The sequence below is a fragment of the Bos mutus genome, chromosome 17 (assembly GCF_027580195.1).
Source record: "Bos mutus isolate GX-2022 chromosome 17, NWIPB_WYAK_1.1, whole genome shotgun sequence".
Taxonomy (NCBI): Eukaryota; Metazoa; Chordata; class Mammalia; order Artiodactyla; family Bovidae; genus Bos; species Bos mutus.
This window is the reverse complement of record NC_091633.1, coordinates 15,638,271-15,656,135: the sequence shown is the minus strand read 5'-3', so window position 1 is coordinate 15,656,135 and position 17,865 is coordinate 15,638,271. Positions and strand designations below refer to the sequence as shown.

The 17,865-nt window shown below is 38.2% G+C and overlaps 1 protein-coding gene across 8 annotated transcripts in view; it reads left to right on the top strand.

Moving 5' to 3' along the window:
* The window catches only part of TAOK3 (TAO kinase 3), a 186,777-nt gene that overhangs the window by 72,772 nt on the left and 96,140 nt on the right, over window positions 1–17,865 (top strand). For 3 of the 8 annotated variants that reach the window (XM_070386117.1, XM_070386123.1, XM_070386122.1), the window contains exons 3-4: window positions 6,814–6,932; window positions 9,144–9,221. The exons of 2 other annotated variants lie outside the window; for them this stretch is intronic. The gene's annotated coding sequence lies outside the window, so the exon portion shown is untranslated. The remainder of the gene's footprint in view (window positions 1–6,813; window positions 6,933–9,143; window positions 9,222–17,865) is intronic. 3 more of the 8 variants (XM_070386120.1, XM_070386124.1, XM_070386119.1) reach the window with 2 other exon arrangements.

The window sequence follows — 17,865 nt, the reverse complement described above, 5'->3', positions numbered from 1 at the left end:
ACATATAAAATAATTTCAGATAAGTTCAAGGGCTGTGATGTAAAGGAAAGCATAGTGATAGTCAATGAGAAGAAGAAAAAGTACTTTAGATAAGGGTGTTCCGGGAGGGGCTGTTTGAAGTGGTGACATTTGAGCAGAGATCTTCAAGTCCAGAAGGAACCAGCCCAGTCAAGCTGTGAGGTATGAAAAGAAGCCAGTGTGGCTGAGGTGTGGCAAAAAGGAGCAGAGAATGATGTGGAATACAGTCAGGCAATTAAGGAAAGGCAGATCACATAAAATTTAACCTTAAGACATTTGACTAATAGTTGTCATAATATGACCTCTCTTTCTTTAACCAATGACTGGTATCTGAGGTTTTAAAACTTACTCTTTAAGCCCTTTACCTTCCATTCTAGTTCTTTAGGGCAACTTTTTACCTTGTTCACTTCTGCTGTGACTGTGGCCAATATACATCATTTAAAAAATTCTTAATCACGAGAAAGAAGAAATCTTTCCAGGAGTAGGTAGCAAACTCAGGACTGGAGACATAAGGAAACATGTGAAGCTTTGTAGTGGAAGACATTGGAAATAACAGAAACTGGCATAGGAAATAGTGCCTTTCCTACCCAAAGACAGCCTCTTAAATACATAGTTGTCTGTTTTCTAAAACAGTTAGGTGCTAGCTAAATAGATGAGTGGCTTTATTTCATTAGTCAGTTTTGCTTCCCATATCCTAGTTGTTTAAAAATCCATATTCATATATAATAACTCAGTTTTCCCTATCTATATTAAATTTACTGTAGGTACTCAATAGCTAGATGCAGTAAGCTAAATGTGGTTTGAAATGTTCATTCTTTTTAAACTTTGAGGTGTAAATACTTGGGCATTTTCCAAGGTTTTAGAATGTATATATAGTAATGAAATGTAACATATTTTAACCATGGAGACAGTATAAATGTCACCCATTCTACAGAAAAATAAACTGAGGTACAGAGGTTAAATGGCTGGCCTAAGATGCTGTATTGTCAAAGTAACACACACGTATAAAATCTGGTCATTTGCCAGTATATCATACCAGGGCATTCTAGGAGATCTGAATCAATTAGAACCTGAAGATTATGTATTAGCTGTTGCCTACTCTAATCATATTATATCCATTCCTCCCACTTTTAATACTAGAACAATGATTCTTAACTCTGGAAGTGCAGTGTATTACTCAGAATGGGTGCAGGTGAGGTCTTTTGACATTTCAAATCATTTAAAAAGAGGACATGACATTTTAAAAATATTTATATATTTGATTGCACCACTCAGGATCCTCGATATTAGTTGAGGCATGCGAGATCTTTAGATGAGGGATGTGAACTGTTAATTGTGGCATAGAATCTTATCCCTCCTATATTGTGCAGTGAAAGTCGCTCAGTCGTGTCTGACTCTTTGCGACTCCAAGGCCTATCCATGGAATTCTCCAGGCCACAATACTGAAGTGGGTAGCCTTTTGTTTCTCCAAGGGATCTTCCCAATGCAGGGATCGAACCCAGGTCTCCCACATTGCAGGCTGATTCTTTATCAGCTGAGCCACCAGAGAAGCCCAAGAATACTGGAGTGGGTAGCCTATCCCTTCTCCAGTGGATCTTCCTCACCCAGGAATTGAACCAAGGTCTCCTGCATTGCAGGCGAATTTTTACCAACTGAGCTATCAGGGAAGCCAAAGATGGGCACAGTAAAGGACAGAAACGGTATGGACCTAACAGAAGCAGAAGGTATTAAGAAGAGGTGGCAAAAATACACAGAAGGGCTATACAAAAAAGATCATAATGACCCAGATAATCATGATGGTGTGATCACTCACCGAGAGCCAGATATCCTGGAGTCTGAAGTCAAGTGGGCCTTAGGAAGCATCACTACAAACAAAGCTGGTGGAGGTGATGGAATTCCAACTGAGCTATTTCAAGTCCTAAAAGATGATGCTGGTAAAGTGCTGCACTCAATATGCCAGCAAATTTGGAAAACTCAGCAGTGGCCACAGGACTGGAAAAAGTCGGTTTTCATTCCAATCCCAAAAAAAGGCAATGCCAAAGAATGTTCAAACTATCACACAATTAGACTCATCTCACACGCTAGCTCAAAATTCTCCAACTCAGGCTTCAACAGTACGTGAACCATGAACTTCCAGATGTTTAAGCTGGATTTAGAAAAGGCAGAGGAATCAAAGATCAAATTGCCAACATCCATTGGATCATAGTAAAAAGCAAGAGAGTTCCAGAAAAACATCTACTGCTTTACTGACTACACCAAAGCCTTTGACTCTGTGGATCACAACAAACTGGAAAATTCTTCAAGAGATGGGAATACCAGACCACCTTACCTGCCTCCTGAGAAATCTGTATGCAGCTCAAGAAGCAACAGTTAGAACCAGACATGGAACAACGGACTGGTTCCAAATTGGTAAAGGAGTACATCAAAACTGTATATTGTCACACTGTTTATTTAACTTATATGCAGAGTATGTCATGCAAAATCCTGGGCTGGATGAAGCACAAGCTGGAATCAAGATTGCCAGGAGAAATATCAATAACCTCAGATACGCAGATGACATCACCCTGTGCCATAAGCAGAAAGTGAAGAGGAACTAAAGAGCCTTTTGATGAAAGTCAAAGAGGAGAGTGAAAAAGAAAACTCAACATTCAAAAAACGAAGATATGGCATCCAGTCCCATCGCTTCATGGCACATAGATGGGGAAACCATGGAAACAGTGACAGACTTTATTTTCTTGGGCTCCAAAATCACTGTAGGTGGTGACTGCAGCTATGAAATTAAAAGATGCTTGCTCCTTGGAAGAAAAGTTATGACCAACCTAGACAGCATATTAAAACGCAGAGATATTACTTTGCTGACAAAGGTCCATCTAGTCAAAGCTATTGTTTTTCCTGTAGTCATGTATGGATGTGAGAGGTGGACTATAAAGAAAGCTGAGCACCGAAGAATTGATACTTTTGAACTGTGGTGTTGGAGAAGACTCTTGAGAATCCCTTGGACTGCAAGGTGATCAAACCAATCAATCCTAAAGGAATTCAGTCCTGAATATTCATTGGAAGGACGGATGCTGAGGCTGAAGCTCCAATATTTTGGCCATCTGATACGAAGAACTGACTCACTGGAAAAGATCCTGATGCTGGGAAAGATTGAAGGAGGGAGGAGAAGGGGACGACAGAGGATGAGATGGTTGGATGGCATCACCGACTTGATGGATATGAGTTTGAGCAAGCTGTGGGAGTTGGTGATGGACAGGGAAGCCTGGTGTGCTGCAATCCATGGGGTTGCAAATAGTCAGACACGACTTGAGTGACTGAACTGAACTGAATTGAGAGTCTTAGCCACAGGATCACCAGGGATGTCCTAAAATGGCATGGAATTTTTATATTTGTCAAAATTGGGCTAAGATTTTCTTAAAAATTGACAAACTGGACTAAAAATTGAAGGACTGAACAGATTTATCACATTATTGGCAATTCTTTTATATCCTAGAAAGTGTTTTCTTTCTACATCATTGAAATAAATTTAAGGAATAATTTATTGAGAAGCCTTGTTTCAGTCAGGGCTTCCTTGGTGGATCATGAGATGGAAAAGCATCTGTCTGCAATTCCAGAGACCTGGGTTGAAACCCTGGGTTGGGAAGATCCCCTGGAGAAGGAAATGGCAACCCACTCCAGTATTCTTGCCTGGAAAAATCACATGGATGGAGTACTGGTAGGCTACAGTCCATGGGGTCGCAAAAAGTCAGACAGAACTGAGTGTCTTCACTTTCTTTCTTCCTTCTTTCTTTCTTTCATCCTGTCTTTCATTCTTTCTTTCTTTCTTTCTTTACACCTAAGTAGAGCTAAATTTATTTAGCGGTTCACTAATTCCCCTCTTCTCTGGTCCATGAGATTGGAAGCAAGATTTATGTAGGAGGAGATTGAATTTACTATAAGTATCATTTGCTTGTGTGGTTTGTCTCTCCTTCTACATTTTAAATACATAAAGGATAAAACTTTTCCTTTGGATATTAAATTCAGTTGCTTTTATACTTTTTCTACTACTCAAAATTAATTTAACAATTTGAAGCTATCCCAGGTCAGTTGTTAGAAGACTGTTTACTTTTTAAAGGCATTTTAGTACTGCTATTTGTTTGCTTATATATTATCTATAATAGATGTAGGTTCATATATTTTTGAAAACAGCAGTTCCTGTGAGAGAGAATTGCTGAAACAGTGTAAGGCAACTTTCAACGGGATTAAACTGTTCCAACATGTATCCTGTCAGCATATATGGATGCTTGCCCTTCTGCCAGTGGCAAAGCAAAATTAAAAATGACTAAGAATGCTGAGTTATTCTTTCAACATTAGAAATTAGGCAAGAGTTAAAGTTTTAAATACTTTCTTGTTTATTAAGGCATCTCTGAAAGTCCCAAGACAGGATTACCTCCTGTACAGAAGATTTTGGAATACTTAGGCTTCCCTTGTCTTGAATTGGCACGTTACTATTTGCTGAACAGAAATTCTCAATGATGACTTTTTTTTTTTAAAGCACGAAGTGAAAAGAAAGTTTTAAACAGAGGGGCTTGATCTTCTGGTTTGGTAAAGAAAGTCAAAAAGATTAAATGGCTAGTATTCAGGAATATTGTCGGCTAAATGGAATCCTTTATAATTTATCCAGTCATTAATTTCTGAAATCTTTTATATAGCGATTTAACTGAAAACTATACCATAGTGGTTGAGAGAATGAGCTTGAGATTGAACAGTCTAGATTTAAATCCCAGCTCTACATTATACTAGCTCTGTGAAGCTGGGTCTCAGATTTTTATCTGTAAACTGACATCTATAATGGTAAGTCTTTCATAGTATTGTGTTAAAGTTTAAATGAGGTAATATATAATGCCTGGTACATAGTGAACTTTGAATAAATGTCAGTATGGTCATGACAGTGTTGATTACATTTAACTAGGCCCTACTAATGAAAGCAGCTTTTACTTCTTTCTTTCCTTAGTGCCTATAATAATCTAAAATAAATGCTTGTTGATTTTCTCTTTTATATTTGTTCTAAGCTCAGTTCATTTGTCAAAAGCAATAATGGAAATAAAAGATTGAAGTCCTGTAAACCAATATAAGTGAAATTTTTGCCTTGTTGATGGAAGGCAGGCCTAAGGAATGGATTCTAAATTACTTAATGCAAAGATGCCATGTATTATGACTGTCCATGTGGAAAAAATACAGTATAACGGGATTAAATTTTTGTTTAATATGTAATATAAATTTTATTTCACCTAAAAAAATAATAAATGCTAATTTCAACTCCCAGGGATGTTTCTCAATGTTTAAATGATGTATTACCAGATGCCAGTTTCTTTAAGACACCCATTAAAAATAGGCTCTTGAACAAGTAAGTTGAGAGTGCTGACAACTCTTAAATTATTGACATTTGGGTACCAGGTAGTTCAATAAAATTATAAATTTTCAAAATGAAGGTCAAGATCATTTTGAAGTAAAGCAGCCTGGAGAAATAGTAATTCAAAAACACTTGGAGGAGTGATGGTTATCGTTTAACAAAAAAAAAAATTTGCCATAATATTCCTTAAAATCATAAACAACTTAGTGTATTTGGTATCTGGGATAATTCAACATATTTTGGTCAAATGCAGTGTATCAACCAGTTTGCTCGGCACTGGTGATAGAAATATGATCCCTTGTTCTAGCAGTGTAGGGTCCAAATGGAGAAAGATTTACCTAAGACAACCTAAATCTGTGTTTATACCATTTATGTAAATGTTCACAGTGCCCTTCTGTGGAAACATAAAGGAAAAAACCCACCTCAGCCTGGAGGAGAACCAGAAAAGTTTCTCTGATGAGGTACTGTATAAGCAGATTGTTGAAGAAATTCTAGATATCTCGGAAAATAAGAGTTTGCCAACAAATGCTTCTTGATATCCCAGGGAAGTAGTATGAGGTAGCTGGGTGTCCAGGGTGAGGCCATGAAGTTACTAAGGACAGAGTTCAGGAGCAGACAAGGAGCAGATCACAGAGGGATTTTATTTGCCATCTACTTACAAGGAGCTTGGATTTTACATCCTATACATGGTGTGATTAAAGGGTTTTAAGCTGGAGAGTGGTGTGGTGAGTTTTTACTTTCAGGTTGATAATGTTGGCAGTAGTGTTGGGAATGGATTCCATTCATAAACAGCTTTACAGAGGTGTTTTTGTTTTTTTTTTTTTTAATCAAGTGGTATATAGAGAACTGATAGGGTTCATTCACTCTGAATTTCAAGTAAATCACTCAAGTATGAAGAAATTGCTTTAAATACTTGAACAGGAAAGTACTTGTAATCACTTATATCTTGTGGAATTTATACATTTGAGGTTTTTCATTCAGAGTAGCATTGTTGAAAGATCAAATAAATGCAAAGAGTTTTAGGAAACAGATTTTAGGTCAAGATTTTACACTTAATCAAGTATGTGTGCTCTAATTACCATATTTATTTATGTTTTTTAAGTTGTTTGGTAGAAACTAATGGAGTAATTGTAAATTTTTTCTTGTAGTTCAAAAAATAATATTTCCCTACCAAATGCTTTGAATTACGAAGATATATTTTTGAATGGGAAAGGATTATCCACTCAAAATCCAGCTAGTTTCTCTAGCTACCTGGAAAAAAAATACATTTTGACTATTCGTTTGGTAAACTGTTTGAACTCTTAGTCCAAAAATTGATTAAATAGGCGGTCTTAGTCTGCCTAGGCTGCTATAACAAAGGACTACAGACTAGGTGCTTTAAATAATAAAAATTTATTTTCTCACAGTTTTAGAATGTGGGAAGTCCAGGAACAATGTGCCAGCATTAAGTTTTCTGGTGACGTCTCTCTTCCTGTTCACCTTCTGGAGTTGTACCCATACGGCCTTTCCTCCTTACGTGTGTGAGGTATGTGTTGTGCAAAGAGATCTTTCTTCTCTTCCTCTTCTCCTAAGGTCACCAATCCTAACAGATATTCCCTATCCTTATGATTTCATTTAATCTAAATTACTCCCCAAAGGCTCTATCTTCAAATATAGTCACAGAGAACATTCAGTTCAGTTCAGTTACTCAGTCATGTCCAAGTCTTTATGACCCCATGAACTGCAGCATACCAGGCTTCCCTGTACATCACCAACTCCTGGAGTTTGGTCAAACTCATGACCATGGTGATGCCATCCAATCATCTCATCCTCATCCCTTCTTCTGCCTTCAGTCTTTCCCAGCATCAGGATCTTTTCCAATGAATCAGTTTTTCACATCAGGTGACCAAAGTATTGGAGTTTCAGCTTCAGCATCAGTCCTTCCAATGAATATTCAGGACTGATTTCCTCTAAGATTGACTGGTTTGATCTTCTTGCAGTCCAAGGGACTCTCAAGAGTCTTCTTCAACACCACAGTTCAAAAGCATCAATTCTTCGGCACTCAGCTCTCTTTATGGTCCAACTCTCACATCCATACATGACTACTGGAAAAACCATAGCTTTGACTAGACAGACCTTTGTTGGCGAAGTAATGTCTCTGCTTTTTAATATGCTGTCTAGATTAGTCATAACTTTTCTTCTAAGGAGTAAGCATCTTTTAATTTCATGGCCGCAATCAACATCCACAGTGATTTTTGGAGGCCCCCCCCCCAAATTAAAGTCTGTCACTGTTTCCACTGTTTCCCCATCTATGAGCCATGAAATGATGGGACTGGATGCCATGATCTTAGTTTTTGCATGTTGAGTTTTAAGCCAGTTTTTTCACTCTCTTCTTTGAACTTTCATCAAGAGGCTCTTTAATTCCTCTTCACTTTCTGCCATAAGGGTGATATCATCTGCATATCTAAGGTTATTGATATTTCTCCTGGCAATCTTGATCCCAGCTTGTGCTTCATCCAGCCTGCCATTTCACATGATGTACTCTTCATGTAAGATAAATAAGCAGGGTGACAATATACAGCCTTGCTGCTGCTGCTGCTGCTGCTGCTAAGTCGCTTCAGTCGTGTCCGATTCTTAGCGATCCCATGGACTGCAGCCTACCAGGATCCTCTGTCCATGGGATTTTCCAGGCAAGAGTACTGGAGTGGGGCGCCATTGCCTTCTCCATACAGCCTTGACGTACTCTTTTCCCAATTTGGAACTAATCTCTTGTTCCATGTCCAGTTCTAACTGTTGTTCCTTGAGCTGCATAAAGATTTCTCAGGAGCAGGTAAAGTGGTCTGGTATTCCCATCTCTTGAAGAATTTTCCACAGTTTGTTGTGATCCACACAGTCAAAGGCTTTGGTGTAGTCAGTAAAGCAGAAGTAGATATTTTCCTGGAATTCTCTTGCTTTTTCTATGATCCAACGCATGTTGGCAATTTGATCTCTGGTTCCTCTGCCTTTTCTAAATCCAGCTTAAACATCTGGAAGTTCATGGTTCAAGTACTACTGAAGCCTGGCTTGGAGAATTTTGAGCATTACTTTGCTAGTGTGTGAGATGAGCGCAATTGTGTGGTAGTTTGAACATTCTTTGGCATTACCCTTCTTTGGGATTGGAATGAAAACTGACCTTTTCCAGTCCTGTGGCCACTGCTGAGTTTCAAAATATGAATTTTGAGGGGTATATAATTCAATGCATAGCAGAGGCTAAGTAGGCCTTTTTCCATAAAAGTAAATATAAATTTAAGTATACGTTCTAGGTTGCTTAAGTCATGTCCAACTCTTTGTGACCCTGTGGACTGTAGCTCACCAGGCTCCTCTGTCCATGGGAGATTCTCCAGGCAAGATTAGTGGAGTGGGTTACCATACCCTCATGCAGAGGATCTTCCCAACCCAAGGACTGAACCTGTGTCTTCTGAGGCTCCTGCATTGCAGGCAAATCCTTTACCACTGAGCCACTGGGAAAGCCCCAAATTTAAGTATACACAATTTAATTTTGATGTTTTAGGATCCCTAAGTCTAGGTTTTTAAGGTCCCTAAAGCTTTCTGGGCAACAAAGTGGAGACAGGAAAGAAATTGTCCTAACAAACAAACGAGAAAAGAACGTGCTAATAGCTGTGGCATTTTAGAAAAATTGCATGCCAGATAATCCTTCATTAGCTCTAAGAAGGTTTATTTTCAGAGCACTTATTGCTGCATGTTCTTTTATCTCCAGTGCCTGGCATTGTAATCCTGTAGCAGAGAGTCGAAAGTTATCAATACAGGACTCTTGCAGTACCTTCATCAATGGCAGGTAAAATTCACAGTCTAAAAGTGTTTTTATCTTTAGCTTTTCTTTTATTTGAATTTGGAACAATTAAAGTGAAGATTGCTGAGAATTTCAGTTATATTGAACTCAGGACATTTTCTGTATGTGTGTGTATTTGAATAAGATTTTAAAACCAATCAACATGCCATAATCATACACATTTTTTTAAGTTTTGTTGATTTACAATGCTTGCTAATTTCTACTATACAGAAAAGTGATTCAGTTATACATATATATACATTTTTAAAAAATATTCTTTTCCATTATGGTTTATCATAGATACTGAGTCTAGCTGTTTATGCTATATAGTCAGTCAGTTCAGTCACAGTTGTGTCTGACTCTTGGCAACCCCATGGACTGCAGCACATGAGGCTTCCCCATCCATCACCAACTCCCACAGCTTACTCAAACTCATGTCCACCGAGTCAGTGATGCCATCCAACTGTCTCATCCTCATCCCTTCTCCTGCCTTCAGTCTTTCCCAGCATCAAGGTCTATTCCAATGAGTCAATTCTTCACATTGGTGGCCAAAGTATTGGAGCTTCAGTTTCAGCATCAGTCCTTCCAGTGAATATTCAGGACTTATTTCCTTTAGGATTGACTGGTTTGATCTCCTTGCAGTCCAAGGGACTCAAGAGTCTTCTCCAACACCACAGTTTAAAAGCATCAGTTCTTCAGCACTCACCTTTCTTTATAGTCCAACTCTCACATCCATACATGACTACTGGGAAAACCATAGCTTTGACTAGGTGGACCTTTGTTGGCAAAGTAAATCACATCTCTGCGTTTTAATATGCTGTCTAGATTGGTCATAGCTTTTCTTCCAAGGAGCAAGGATCTTTTAATTTCATGGCTGCAGTCACCATCTGCAGTAATTTTGGAGCCCAAGAAAATAAAGTCTGTCACTGTTTCCATGGTTTCCCCATCTATTTGCCATGAAGTGATGGGACTGGATGCCATGCTCTTTGTTTTTTGAATGTTGAGTTTTTAGTTCCTTTTCAATTTCTGCCATTAAGTATGATGTCCTCTGCATATCTGAGATAATTGATATTTCTCCCATCAGTCTTGATTCCAGCTTGTGCTTTATCCAGCCCAGTATTTTGCATGATGTATTTTGCATATAAGTTAAATAAGCAGGGTAACAATATATAGCCTTGACGTACTCCTTAGGACCTTGTTTATCTATTACACATGTAATACCTTACATCTGCTAGTCCCAACCTCTCACTCCATCCCTCCCCTAACTCCCTCCCCCTTGACAACCACAGATCTGTTCTCTATGTCCATGAATCTGTTTCTGTTTCTTAGGTTCATTTGTTTCATATTTTAGAATCCACATAAAGTGATATCATACATAATCATAGACTTTTAGAGTTGAATGAAACTTAGATTATCTGAGTTAGCCCCAAGACCAGGGAACTGAGGCTTTGAGAAATTAAGTAACTTAATTAATGCTAAAAAGCCATTTGGGGACCAATATGGGATTAGGACCAAAGACTTCTGTCTTTCACTCAGAATTCTTTCCACTGAATCAGGATGCTTGCAATCCACATGGCAAGTTTCTGATCATTAATTCAATTGAGACCATAATGACACCAATCCATTGCTGCTAAACTATTTAGAAACTACTTGAACCATGCTAGATCCATTCCAAACCTAAAATTCTGATTATAAAGAGAATGTAAAAAATATACAGGTTAACTTAGCAATTACCAGTCATTTGGTTCATTTTATTGCTGTACTGCACATATTTTCTTTTTTCAAAATAAATTTCCAAGGACAGAAAAACAGGGAACTTTATATATATATATATTGAAAATAACAATATACTATTTTTTTAATGTTTAATTTTTTAAAAATTTTATTTTATTTTTAAACTTTACAATATTGTATTAGTTTTGCCAAATATTGAAATGAATCTGCCACAGGTATGCCTGTGTTCCCCATCCTGAACCTTCCTCCCTCCTCCCTCCCCATACCCTCCCTCTGGGTCGTCCCAGTGCACCAGCCCCAAGCATCAAGTATCGTGCATCGAACCTGGACTGGCGACTCGTTTCATACATGATATTATACATGTTTCAATGCCATTCTCCCAAATCTCCCCACCCTCTCCCTCTCCCACAGAGTCCATAAGACTGATCTATACATCAGTGTCTCTTTTGCTATCTTGTACACAGGGTTATTGTTACCATCTTTCTAAATTCCATATATATGCGTTAGTATACTGTATTGGTGTTTTTCTTTCTGGCTTACTTCACTCTGTATAATAGGTTCCAGTTTCATCCATCTCATTAGAACTGATTCAAATGTATTCTTTTTAATGGCTGAGTAATACTCCATTGTGTATATGTACCACAGCTTTCTTATCCATTCATCTGCTGATGGGCATCTAGGTTGCTTCCATGTCCTGGCTATTATAAACAGTGCTGTGATGAACATTGGGGTACACGTGTCTCTTTCCCTTCTGGTTTCTTCAGTGTGTATGCCCAGCAGTGGGATTGCTGGATCATAAGGCAGTTCTATTTCCAGTTTTTTAAGGAATCTCCACACTGTTCTCCATAGTGGCTGTACTAGTTTGCATTCCCACCAACAGTGTAAGAGAGTTCCCTTTTCTCCACACCGTCTCCAGCATTTATTGCTAAACTAGAACACTTTCTAACACCATACACAAAAATAAACTCAAAATGGATTAAAGATCTCAACGTAAGACCAGAAACTATAAAACTCCTAGAGGAGAACATAGGCAAAACACTCTCCAACATACATCACAGCAGGATCCTCTATGACCCACCTCCCAGAATATTGGAAATAAAAGCAAAAATAAACAAATGGGACCTAATTAAACTTAAAAGCTTCTGCACAACAAAGGAAACTATTAGCAAGGTGAAAAGGCAGCCTTCAGAATGGGAGAAAATAATAGCAAATGAAGCAACTGACAAGCCAATTTATTCTAAAATTTGAATTTAATTTCTCTCTCTTTTTCTTTTTTTTTGGTCATGCCACATGGCTCATGGGATCTTAATTCCTTGACCAGGGATTGAACCAGGGCCGTCAGCAATGAAGATGCAGAGTCCTAACCACTGAACTGCCAGTTAATAACCTAAATTTTATTTCTGATACTATTCTTTTGACTATTCATCTTAATTTGTTAAACTCAGAGAAGTCATTTTTACCTTTTGATTATATATAGAATGGAATGAATGAATAATTATAGAAATACTGTATTTAGTACTTACATAATATCACTAAGGATTCAACTTTAAATATTTCTCCCAAATTTTATTCTCAGCCTTTCTGTCTGCAATTTTTGCCAAAGTTACCATCATTCCCTCTTGAGTTTCTTATCTACCTTACACAAATAATTCCACATCTGAATCTCTGATTCCATTGTTTCCCCTGAACTTCAGCCTGTATTTATTTCTCCTGCTGTATATTTCTACCTGGATGCCCATCTGGCACTTAAACATCATTTTGGCTGGGATACACTTACCATCTTTCTACTATTAAACTTGTGCCTTCTGCTGAATTCCCTATTTTTGTTTATAGAACAGTTATCTTCTCTTTCACTTGATCTTAAAGCCTCAGAGCTAACTTTGACTTCTGTATCCTTTTCATGCTCTGTAGCCCATCAATTGCTGGTTCTACGGCCATGTGATTGCTGTGTTATTCTTGAATCCAGAGACATGGTACCTGTCTTCTGGTTTCAATTTTATTCCCAATGTTATAGAAAAAGATTATCATTCTTTCTTCCTTGGTAGCCCTAACTTGACCTTCCTGCTCTAGTTTCCTATTCCAGTCCATTCTTTTAAAGATATTTTTAGCTTACTTTTTCTATTACAATGGAGAAAATATAGGGAATACAGAAAGGTAAAAAGAAAACAAAATGCCTGTATTCCCAATACCCAAAGATAATCACTGTTAACATTTTGGTCTATATTCTTCCAATTTTTTTCTATGATGTGTGCATAATGTTTTTAAATATACTACTTCAATTCTAACCTGTATATTACTCCCAAACAACTACAGTGTTATTCTTGAAGACTAATTTTAATATCAAATGATTTCATTATTTACAGTTAAAAAGCTTAAAATTCTTTGCATGGTATTCAGTCTTGACCTGGACAATCTAGATCCTTTAGACTCTTCCAGCTTTGTTTCCAAAGGATTCTATCCTGAACCTGCAAAACAACCCCTTTAGTTACTTGCCGGTACATGCTGCAAGCTCCAGTTATTTCCTGTTCATAGCATAGCATTCCAAATGCTATTTCTACCATGAAGCCATCAATCACCTGCCCATCCCCAACCTCTACTCCTTAGAGTTAGAAGTTCTCTCTCCCTCTTTTGAACTTCTGTAGTACTTGGAACATGCACTTATTCTAGATAATTATTTTCTGATGAACACATTTCAGGGTTATGTATTTTTAACACATAGCATGATGTCTTTAAGCATAGCAGGTATCCAGTAAATGCTGAATGAATAAATGAATGAATGAATAGTTGAACACTGCTTTGGGGTCATTATACCATTTATTAAACTCATAAGAAAACCAAGATTTTGTAGATGTAGAAAAAGCTTAAACAAATAGGACTTAGATTAGAAGGAATTGAGTAACGAGACAGAGTTAAAAACTGAAATGCTCTAAATCCAAGTTTGTTTCTTATCCTCTGGGCTATGAATGAGTTCAGTTCAGTTCAGTCAATCAGTCGTGTCTTGACTCTTTGCAACCCCATGGACTACAGCACATCAGGCTTCCCCATCCATCACCAACTCTCGGAGCTTGCGCAAACTTATGTCCATCGAGTCAATGATGCCATTCAACCATCTCATCCTTTGTCATCCTGTTCTCCTCCTGCCATCAGTCTTTCCCAGCATCAGGGTCTTTTCCAACGAGTCAGTTCTTTGCATCAGGTGGCCAAAGTATTGGAGTTTCAGCTTCAGCATCAGTCCTTCCAATGAATATTCAGGCCTGATTTCCTTTAGGATTGATTGGTTTGATCTCCTTGCAGTCCAAGGGACTCTCAAGAGTCTTCTCCAACACCACAGTTCAAAAGCATCGATTCTTCGGAACTCAGCTTTCTTTAGAGTCCAACTCTCACATCCCTACATGACTACTGGAAAAACCATACCTTTGACTAGATGGACCTTTGTTGGCAAAGTAATATCTATGCTTTTTAATATGCTGTCTAGATTGGTCATAGCTTTTCTTCCAAGGAGCAAGCATCTTTTAATTTCATAGCTGCAGTCACCATCTGCAGTGATTTTGGAGCCCAAGAAAATAAATTCTGTCACTGTTTCCATGGTTTCCCCATCTACGTGCCATGAAGCGATGGGACTGGATGCCATGATCTTCATTTTTTGAATGTTGAGTTTTAAGGCAGCTTTTTCACTTTCATCAAGAGGCTCTTTAGTTCGTCTTTGCTTTCTGCCATAAGGGTGATGTCATCTGCATATCTGAGGTTAGTGATATTTCTCCTGGCAGTCTTGATCCCAGCTTGTGCTTCATCCAGCCTGGCATTTTGCATGATGTATTTTGCATATAAGTTAAATAAGCAGGGTGACAATATACAGCCTTGATGTACCCTTTTCCCAATGTGAAATCAGTCCGTTGTTCCATGTCCGGTTCTAACTATTGCTTCTTGACCGGCATTCAGATTTCTCAGGAGGCAGTTAAAGTGGTCTGGTATTCCTATCTCTTGAAGAATTTTCCAGGTTATTGTAACCTACACAGTCAAAGGCTTTGGTGTAGTCAATAAAGCAGAAGTTGATATTTTTCTGTAATTCTCTTGCTTTTTCTGTGATCCAACGGATGTTGGCAATTTGATCTCTGGTTCCTCTGCCTTTTCTAAATCCAGCTTGAACATCTGGAAGTTCACAGTTCACATACTGTTGAACCCTGGCTTGGGAATTTTGGGCATTACTTTACTAGCGTGTGAGATGAGTGCAATTGTATGGTAGTTTGAGCATTCTTTGGCATTGCCTTTCTTTGGGATTGGAATGAAAACTGACCTTTTCCAGTCCTGTGGCCACTGCTGAGTTTTCCAAATTTGCTGGCAATATTGTGTGCAGCACTTTCACAGCATCATCTTTTAGGATTTGAAATAGCTCAACTGTTATTCCATCATTTCCTATGAGGAAATAGCTCAACTGTTATTCCATCATTTCCTATGAGTTGCCATCACTTGAACATAATCCCATCTTAGATTCAGGAGGGAGGCAGTGGTCTCCTGCTATGGATATGGAAGAAACACGAGCAGATATTCATTTCTTGATTGCCTGGCAGCTGGACATGGACCTGTGTCTTTGATCAGTCAGATACTCCCACCCAGGACTTTGAATCTTGAGAGCTTAGGGCATTACAGAGACAATTCTAGCAGTTGTGGTATTAAGAGTCTAGGAGAACAGTATACTTGAAACTAATACAACATTGTAAATCAACTATATTCCAATAAAAATTTTAAAAAAGAAGAATCTAAGAGAACAGAAACCAGTGGCAATGACATCAGCAGATGGTTACTATGTCATGATCTTGATTATGCCTTTTTTCTTCTAGGGCCTTCTCTGTTTTTTGAACATCCTGGTTTGTTCTGTGAGATAGGCTGTTCTGATGTGTGTTTTCTAACACCACCAAGGTATTAACTTAATTCTGACACTATCTACCTGAGAGTAGCATCAGATCTCCCAGGATTAGGAAGCAGTCTCACAAGGCTGCCCCTACTACCAACTTCAGTGCTTGTTGTGAGTCTAAGTTGTTACTTGTGCTTTTGACCAACCAGTTGTAGATTGGAGGTTCCTAAAAGCCTTCCTTGATTTTGTGGAGCAGGTTTTGCTAGAGTGGCTCATAGAACTCAGAGAAACAGTTACATTTACCAGTTTATTACAGTACTTAGTCCAATTCTTTGTGACCCCATGGACTGTCTCCCACCAACCTTCTCTGTCCATGGGGATTCTCCAGGCAAGAATACTGGAGTGGGTTGCCATGCCTTCCTTCAGGGGATCTTCCCAACCCAGGCTTTGAATGCAGGTCTCCCATATTGCAGGTGGATTCTTTACTGACTGAGGCACCAGGGAAGCCCAAGAATATTGTAGTGGGTAGCCTATCCCTTCTCCAGGGGGTCTTCCCGACCCACAGATTGAACCAGGGCCTCCTGCATTGCAGGTGGATTCTTTACCAGTCAAACTCCGAGGGAAGTACAATCAATCTTTGGTCACTCCAGTCCTTCCCTTTTCCCTTGAGGTCAGGGATTAGGGCTGAAAATTCCAATTCTATCAGGTTTGGTTCTCCTGGCTATCAGCCCCTATACTAAGGGGTTTTCTAAGTCACCATTTAACATAAACTCAGATCCCTGGGTCAGGAAGATTCCCCTGGAGAAGAGAATGACAACCCACTCTGGTATTCTTGTCTGGAGAATTCCATGGATAGAGGAGCCTGGTGAGAGCTACAGTCCATGGGATCACAAAGAGTCAGACACAGCTGAGCAGCTAATACACACACACCTAACACACACATACACACACACACACACAGGCATGGTTGGAAGGGACTTGTCATGGATGACAAAAGATACTCCTTTCACTTTCCTAAGTTACCAAAATATTAAAATATTAACTGATTCTACTTTATCTTATTTTCCTTCATGATATTTCTTAGTACCTGACATAGCAATATTTATGTGTCTCTCTCCACTAGAATGTAAGTTTTATAAGAGTAGGAAAGAGCCTAAAGCTTTGTCAGTTCTGGGCAGATAATAAGCACTTTATAAACATTTTTGGGACGAATGAACATATGAATAAAGAAATCACTAAAAATAATTTGAGAAAACATTAGAGATCTGAGTGTTTTTCTATAAGGAAGCTGAATATTAATCAGATTTGAAAAACCCTGTATTAGAGAGTAAATTATGTATATTATAATCATTACAATTTTTATACCACACATGTTTAAGTTGTGTAAAATGAAGACTTCAAAAGATTGGTTAAATCCATTCGAATAGTTCAGAATTTATGTAAATGTCAACCCACTCCAGTGTTCTTGCCTGGAGAATCCCAGGGACGGGGGAGCCTGGTGGGCTGCCATCTATGGGGTCGCACAGAGTCGGACACGACTGAAGTGACTTAGCAGACACCATTTTTATAGTGGTCTTAATTTTAAGAATGTACTGTTTTCCCCAAAATGAATGCATAATTTAAAGTTGCTCGCCACATATAAAACTATCAGGCAGAACAAAACCTTTTGGTATTAAATTTAAGAAATCTAAAGAAATGATTCCTTTCCCATTTGTCTCTCAACCTAAACCTGTTTTTGTTTTTCTTTTTCTTTTTGTAAGAGGGGGAGAAAGTAATATTTTTTAAGAAACCAAAATAATTGATATTTTTACTTTTTAAGCACACATAGTCTTAAATGATGACTATGATTGTTTTCATATAATTTAATGTCAGTTAGAAGTAGTCTACAGGTATGATGGTAAGTCCCAGATACTTCTGCATTATTTGCTTAAGTAGAAGTTAGATGATCACTAAAATCCCCTTCCAGTTCTCAAATTCTGTCACAATTGGCTGTGTGATCATTTGGCATAAAGAAAACACTTCATTTTCATACTGAAAGTACCATAAAAATGGTTTGTTACCTCA